Below are 8,847 nucleotides of genomic sequence, written 5' to 3'. Positions count from 1 at the left end.
GTTTTATGAAAAGGGGAAACTATTCATAATTTGTTTTTGTAAATTGGAATGGAATCAGTAATAGGAATATAGTTGAGGATATGAGTTGCTTGTGAGTGATTTCTTCTATGGCAGGCTGTATGTGATCAAAGCCATTGTCCGTGGTCATTGATCTCCTCTGCTCCAGATCAAACGCCATTCCCCGTGGTTATCCAATCTGACGGAGGGTGAAGCTCTAGCAGTTCATTCTCTTGGCAATTCTACTTAAAACACCACAGACAAGGTCGAATCTTCCGGATCAGAGAATGCTGCTTCTTTGAATTATAGCCTATACCACGGAGACCCTAATCTCCACAAAAATTGGCTGAACTAGTGTCTCGACAAATCCCTAACGAAGTCGTAGATTAGCCGTCTGAGAGATGTATAAACATAGCTGTTGGTTCACGCTTTCCGGCCACGTATTCACACGAATCCAAGTAGACGTGGATGTTTATCAGGCACGTTCATCTTAGTATGATGAACAAATTTGATTGTCACTGATCATCCTATTCACCATGTTGAAGAACGAATATACATCTTAGAAATAAATCAAACAAGGATCGAAGAAGAAACAGTAATACTTTTATTAATTCATAGGACTCAGCAGGACTCCTCCCTTTAACCTAGGAGGTTTAGAAACTCATACTGATAGGAAATACAAAGTAAAAACAATTATACATTGCTGGAAAGCTCTGAAAGTCAGCTTTCCATAGCAGTTGAGAACGCTCCATTTGAACTTCTCTAGCTCCAAAAAAGCTCTTCCGAATGCAAGCAGGTCAGATCTGGACATCATCTGCATTGCTTTCTCTGTCTCTGAATCAGACTTTTGCTCCAGCTCCTTAATTTCAGCCAGAAAATACCTGAAATTGTACAAAAATACAAGAACTCATAGTAGAATCCAAAAATGTTAATTTAACACTAAAACCTATAAAAACTTAATAAAAACTAAACAAAACATACTAAAAACTATATGAAAATAATGCCAAGAAGCGTATAAAACATCCACTCATCACAGCCCGACAACTGTGATGAGTATGGTGACGGCGATGATGGCAGCAGCGTGCACAACGACAGCGACAACAACGAAAGCTTTGGTGGAGCTCCCCTTCTCCTCTCCTTTGTGGCGTCCTCTCTCTCTCTCTCTCTCTCTCTCTCTCTCTCTCTCTCTCTCTCTCTCTCTCTCTGGGTTCATCGAAGGTGACTTCAATGAACAACAATGATGACGGTGTTGCCTCCTGCGATAAGACCTATCCACGGCAATGACGGTGCATGGTGATGGCAAGGACAAAGCCCTCCTCTTCTCAGTCACGTGTTTCCTTCTTTGCGCCCCCTCTTTCTCTCTTCCATTCGATCTCTCTCTCTCTCTCTCTCTCTCTCTTTCTCCCTCTCTCACTTTTCTATGACAACAACAGTGATAATGGCTGCTAGCCCCGCTTGCATCGTCCCTTCCCTCTTCCCCCTCACTTCTTCTTCTTCTCCTTCTCCTTCTCCCTCTTTCTCTGGTTCTCTCTTGAGAGCTCTCCCTTATCTGCTTCTTTCTTTTTGAATAAAAAAATAAAGGTGTGTGAAGAAGAAAAGGCTACGTGTTCTTAATGTGTTCGCATCATTAGTTTTTTTATTATATTTTTCTCTTGTGTTCTTAGGTTTAATTACATAATCTTCTCTTAATTTCATTGCTTTTTAGTATCATTTGCTACTAAGTATTTTCAAAATATTTTTAAGGAAATACGGGATTAAAGAGATAAAAATAAGTATCAAAGAGAGGATGATCAAGGAGCAAGCATTGCATGCAAAACCAAGAGCCAAGCATGTGAAGATTCATGCCATGCAAGGAAGCAGAGGCATGGGCATGCCATGCCCTAGAGAGAAGAAGAAAGGGCATGCCAGGCCCTGTAAATAGAAACAGGGGCGTCCCACACCAGGTACAGGGCATGCAACGCCTTGGAGAAGAGTGGAAGAAGGCGTCCCACGCCCTGAGACAACTTGGATGAGGTGTGCAACGTGGGACAAGGCGTGCCATGTCTTGGAGAAGAGCACTTCCTTAGATGCCAAATGAAGCTAGCATGCCATGCTTGGTGAAGGACATGCAACGCCCGTGAAGAAAATGATGCATGGTATGCCACGTAGTGAACGGGTGTGCCACGTCCATGAGAAGATCAAAGAAGGGCATGCCACAATTGAAGGAGAAGTGCCACGCCTTAGAGAAGAAAGCCAAGCCCTGGGAGCTATCAATCTTGACCTCTTCATACTTACGTGATCATAACTTGAGTTAGCGAGATTCAAATGAAGTGATTCTAGTGGTGTTAGAAAGCTAACATCCATATCTTCAAAACGATATGCATATGCCTATAGTGCACGTTCCGTTTGAACTGCGAATGACCCTTATCTTTCCAGTTCAAAAAATAGCGCCAGGATCAATGACCAACTCCAACAACCAGTCCTCAAGCTCTGGTGGACTCCCCTCTCAACCATTACCCAATCCAAAGGGTGGTATTAATACCATCACCCTAAGGTCCAGAACCACATTGCAAGAGAGGAATCAAGAAGAGTCAAACCCACCAGAACACGCCTCAGCTGAAGAGGTAGTGGAATCAGAAGATGTTGAGGACGAAACTGATATACAAGACATGGCCGAGGAAGAAGACACTAAGTCACAGGAAGAAGCACCAAAGGGCGCAGACACTGCAGAAAATGCCATTCCTATTCCATTTCCATAACTCGCAAAGAAGCCCAAGAAGCAGTTGGAACCTGATCCCAAAATGGTAGAAATATTCAAAAAGGTTGAGGTAATTGTTCCCCTTTTTGATGTCATTCAACAGGTACCTAAATATGCAAAGTTTCTAAAAGATTTGTGCATACATAAAGACAAAATTAATGAATTAGAAACTATTTCTTTAGGAAGTTTTATATCTGCTTTAATGGGAAATATACCTGAAAAATGTAGTGACCTAGGCCCATGCATGGTTGACTGTACCATTGGAGGTGTGATATTTTCTGACTGCATGTGTGATTTAGGAGCATGTGTTAGTATAATGTCCTTATCTGTATATGATGTTTTGAGGCTCCCTCCCTTAAAAACGTTGGCAGCTCGTTTTGTATTAGCAGATAAAAGTATTATTACAGTGGCTGAAGTTGCTGAAGATGTATTAGTGGGCATTAAAGGTCTCACTTTCCCCATTGATTTTTACATCCTAGAGATGCCCCAACATGACTCATAGAAGCCATCATCAATCCTACTCGGAAGACCTTTCTTGAAGACCTCGAAGTTCAAATTAGATGCTTTCTCAGGAACATACTCTTTTGAAATAGACGGCCGAGTAGTAAGCTTCAATCTGAATGAAGTTATGAAATACCCTCCAGAAGATCACTCTATCCTCCAGTGTGATATCATAGATGAAACCATAGCTGAAGTTCACCTAGAGGAGTTTGAAGAGAAGTACATAGGACAAGGTCCAAGTGTGGGGACATTCCCAGAGAACAATGAAAGTACTCTACCACTGCCACCAGCTCCAGATAATTCAGAGCCTGACCAAGAACAGAAGTCAGAGTTGAAACCTCTCCCTTCACACCTCAAATATGCTTACCTTGAAGACAAGCAGAAGTTTTCAGTTATCATTGCACAGGACCTCACTTCTCAACAGGAAGAGCAATTACTTAGTGTGCTAAGGAGGCACAAGAAAGCAATTGGGTGGAGTTTAGCAGACATAGTAGGTATCAACCCTCACGTTTGTGAGCAAAGAATCTTTTTAGAAGAAGGAGCAAGACCTGTTCGTCAACCCCAAAGAAGACTGAACCCCACTATCTTAGAGGTTGTTAAGAAGGAAGTGACCAGACTACTAGAGACATATATTATCTACCCCATTTCAGACAGTGAATGGGTGAGCCCAGTGCAAGTGGTACCCAAGAAGTCTGGAGTCACTATAGTAAAGAATGAGCATGGAGAGCTCATAGCTACCAGAGTTCAGAACGCCTGGAGGGTCTGCATTGATTACAGGCGTCTCAATCAAGCCACTTGTAAGGATCACTATTCTCTTCCATTCATTGATCAAATGTTGGATCGCCTGTCAGGTAAATCACATTATCGCTTTTTAGATGGTTATACAGGATATTTCCAGATTCATATAGCTCCCGAGGATCAAGAAAAGACTACTTTTACCTGTCCTTTTAGGACCTATGCTTACAAGAGAATGCCCTTTGGCTTGTGCAATGCACCAGCTACTTTCTAAAGGTGCATGATAAGTCTTTTCTCTGATCTTATCAAGGACTGTATGGAAGTTTTTATGGATGATTTCAGCGTTTATGGTGATTCTTTTAGCCTTTGCTTGGATAGTCTATCTTGAGTATTAGATAGATGTGTCAGTACAAACCTTGTATTGAATTTCGAAAAATGTCATTTTATGGTTAAATAAGGTATTATGCTGGGACATGTTATATCTAATACTGGCATTTCTGTAGATCCAGCAAAGGTGGATGTTATTTCTGGTTTACCTTACCCCTCTTCTGTGAGGGAAGTCCGTTCGTTCCTTGGACATGCAGGTTTTTACCGAAGATTCATCAAGGACTTTAGTAAGGTAGCACGTCCCCTATCTAGATTACTACAGAAGGATATTGAATTCGAGTTTAGTGAGGATTGTAAACAAGCGTTTGATAAGCTGAAAACTGCCCTGACTTAAGCTCCAATTGTGAGAGGACTAGACTGGAGCCAGCCATTTGAAATCATGTGCGATGCTTCTAACTATGCAGTAGGAGCGGCGCTGGCTCAGCGTGAAGGTAAGGATCCTTTTGTTATTGCTTATGCGTCTAAAACTTTAGACGCAGCTCAGTCCAATTACACTACTACTGAAAAAGAGCATTAGTGGCAGAACCTTCTTCAACTGCAGTCAAGCCCTCAACAAAAAGAATTAAAAGGATCATAAAGGTTGATGAAAAGGAGAGAGCTTTCCCAGCAAAGGACACTACACGATTCCCGAATCGCTACTGTGAGCAGATGTTTCCTATTCTGGCAGCTCGGAATTACAACAACGAATACCTTCTCATCCTTCCGCCTCGTATTGCCGCCTTTGTTGAGCCGCAAATTGCACAAAGACACTGGGGATTTTTACAGAGACAGCCACGACAGGTCAATCTTTCATGGGTAGTTGAGTTCTACTCCAACTTCCACCTGCCAACCCTGCAGTTTGTCTATATACGTCAGAAGCAAGTCCCTATTACAAAAGAACCCATTCAGCGAGCCTTAGATCTTCCACCTGCTCCAGAAGGATTGGACGCCTTTCAGAAAGCCGCAATCAAGCGCTAGGCATACACCTTTGACTGGGACGCTGTTCTCAGAGTTATCGCTCAACCTGGCAGCAAATGGATCTTCGGATACCATCGTTCCCATCCTAAGGGAATCTCGGCTTCCGCACTTACCTTAGAGGCTCACGTATGGGCACAGATTATGTCCCATTACATCTTCCCGAGTACTCATGAGTTCTCCTTCACCGCAAACATGGCAGTTTTACTATGGTGCATCCTCACAGACCAGCCTCTTAATTTACCAAGACATATCCGAAATGCTATGGAACATGTGCAGATCGCGGGCAACCTATCTTTCCCCGCCTTGGTCTCTGATCTTATCTCAGCAGCCAGAGTATCCTACAGAGTTGGTGATGCCATGGCATCTTGGCCAGTTTCACTGACCTTTTCTTTACTGTTTTTAGGGTAGTTTCATGCATTTCTTTAGGAAATAAGCTAGTTTTGGGTGGATATTCACTTATACCTTGATTCAAGCATACATTGTGCATTTTACATGATTTCATGAGGATTTTGCATGAGTTTAGTGACAAATTGTATGTTGCATTACCCATGACTTGGATTAGAACTTTGATGCACTCTATTGCTTGATTTCAGGACCAAAGGAAGCAAGGAAGAACCACTTAGCAGTCACGTTAATCTAATTAACGTGGCCACTAACGTGGAATGAGAGGTAACTTGCAAAGTTAATGAGAAAAGTGATTGCCAATAATGCTCTCGAAGCCATCATTGCCCACGTTAAGAGTCACGTTAACTAAGTTAACGTGAACTCTAACGTGAAGAAGGGACTTTGAGCCAACGTTAGTGACACTTAACATTATTACTAACGTTGGCCAATGATCATAAGTGGCCACGTTAGAGTCCACGTTAACTTAGTTAACGTGGCCTCTAACGTTAAAAGGGGGAAGGAAGCCAACATTAGTGACATTCAACATTGTCACTAACGTTGGCCTAAAGTGCAATGTACCACGTTAACTTGGTTAACGTGGGAGCTAACGTAAGAGGCAAGGGAGGTCGACAACGTTAGTGACACCCAACATTGTCACTAACGTTAGAAGCACCCACAAAACCCCCAAGGAGCCACGTTAACTTTCATGTTAACTTAGTTAACGTGGAAGCTAACGTTGATGAGTGAAAGATGAGCCAACGTTAGTGACACTCAACATTGTCACTAACGTTGGGGATGGCTAAGAATGGCCACGTTAGAAGCCACGTTAACTTCGTTAACGTGGGACTCTAACGTGAGACATAGGGGCACACTGGAACGTTAGTGACAATGTTAAGTGTCACTAACGTTCTCGAAGGTTGGCAAGGCCACGTTAGAAGCCACGTTAACCTCGTTAACGTGGGACTCTAACGTGAGACATAGGGGCACACTGGAACGTTAGTGACAATGTTAAGTGTCACTAACATTCTCGAAGGTTGGCAAGGCCACGTTAGAAGCCACGTTAACCTAGTTGACGTGGGCTCTAACGTGAGGCAAAGGGGTACATTGGAACATTAGTAACAATGTTGAGTGTCACTAACGTTCTCGAACTCATACTTTCACTAAATGTTAACACCCCTAACGTCCTGAGCTAAAGTCTCTGCCCACTTCACACTTTCTCTTTGCAAGTAAAGCCAAGCCCAACTGAAGAAGAGAACTGCTTCAAACTCAAGATCCAAAGGCCCAAGACTTGAAGAGCCAACTAGAAGCTGAGAAGAGTAGTATATATAGGAGTAGCTTTGAATTATTTAAGAAGTTCTGGAAGTTGGAAAATAGCACTACTCTCTGTATTTTACTTTCTCTGCTCTTCTAGTTCCATGATGTATTCTCCATCTTTGTTTTCATTTTCTAGAGCTATGAACAACTAAACCCCTTTCATTGGGTTAGGGAGCTCTGTTGTAAATTGATGGATCAATACTAGTTTTCATTATTCTTCTTCTATCTTTTCTCTTGATTTTACTTGAAAGCTTTCGATCTTCATCCAATTGGGTAGTTATCTTGGAAAAGAAGCTATTCAAACTTGGATCTCTTCTGAACCTTGAAAGAGGAATGAAGAGATCAAGTTAGAAATGATTTCTCATGCTGGACCAAATTGGGTTTGGATGGATATGTGACTATAATCCTCTCAACACCTGATTTGGGAAATGCATGTGGTATAATCAGTGACCACACTTCATCTCTTCTCATGAGCAATTGACCAAGGAATTGGCTATTGATCAAGATTTGAGAGATTGAATTGCGAGAAATTGTAATTCAATCAATTAAGATTGCCAAGGAGATCAATGAGTGCATTGATTGAGGAAGAGATGAAAATGAACTTGATCCGGAGAATTGCAACATCTCCTGCGCCCAATGAACTCCCCAATTCTGATCTCACCCATCCTCTTTAATTTCTGCGTTTTTAATTTTATGAGCAAACACCCCATTCCCATTTACAATTCTGCAATTTACTTTCAGTCATTTACTTTCAGCCCTTTAATTCTAGCATTTACTTTTTCTATCATTTACATTCCCGCCATTTTATTTTCTGCAAATCTCAACCCAAATTCTGAATTCACTCAACTAGAACATTCTTCTAATTAAAGTTGCTTGATCAATCAATCCCTGTGGAATTCGACCTCACTCTATTGTGAGTTTTTACTTGATGACAAATTCGGTACACTTGCCGAAGGAAATTTGTTGAGAGACAGTTTCCACCTGCATCAAGTTGGAGACACCAAAGCCATTCTTCCATGGGATGATCAGTATGTCCCTAACGGGAGATATCTCAGGCCACAAATTGCCACTACCAGCCAGTCCACAGAGGATGCTGCAGCTCCTCCACCATCTACTAGTCAGCTACTGCACCAAATACTGAAGCGATTGGACCAACAAGAAAAGAAAGCAAAGCTCCGAGAGCGCCGCAACCACCGCCGTTTCAAACACCTCAAGGAGCTACTTACAGGCAATCACAGACCCGATGATGATCCAGGTACTCCGGACTCCACTTCTTTCACCAGCACAGGGAGCCACGACGGTCCCGACTGTGGAGACACTACCACCAACCCACCATTGTTCCTGACAGATGGCACCGAGGACGGTGCAAATCCTTAAGTATGGGGAGGTTGGTCAGTACCTGACTTTCGGAGGTAATTTTTCTTCCCTAAACACCAATAAATTAGGATATTTAGTTAGTTTTTCTTTCTTTTGTAGAATAGGATAAATTACATAGTAATAGATTAGTTGCATGCATGTTCTACTTGATTGAAAAGACAATAAGTTTCTTCTAAAACTCTATCTTTGGAACAAAATTTCACTAATTTTAATTAAAAATCTTATGTTAAATTTGCTTGAAGTTGTATTTGGAACATGATTTTTAAAGCTAAAGAACACACAACCTGTGAGAATTGAGCCTTTATGCATGGTTACATTATTTAACCATATTTGTTTTATTCTTTTGTGTTTACTTCTCTATGATTGTAACCTATATTTTGTTCCATCCTATATGTCCAATGTTTAATATATTTATATGCTGCATATGATTGAGGCCATTAATTGTTTAGCTCACTTAT

This window comes from Arachis stenosperma, chromosome 6, assembly GCF_014773155.1.
Source record: "Arachis stenosperma cultivar V10309 chromosome 6, arast.V10309.gnm1.PFL2, whole genome shotgun sequence".
Taxonomy (NCBI): Eukaryota; Viridiplantae; Streptophyta; class Magnoliopsida; order Fabales; family Fabaceae; genus Arachis; species Arachis stenosperma.
This window is presented reverse-complemented; position numbering follows the sequence as displayed.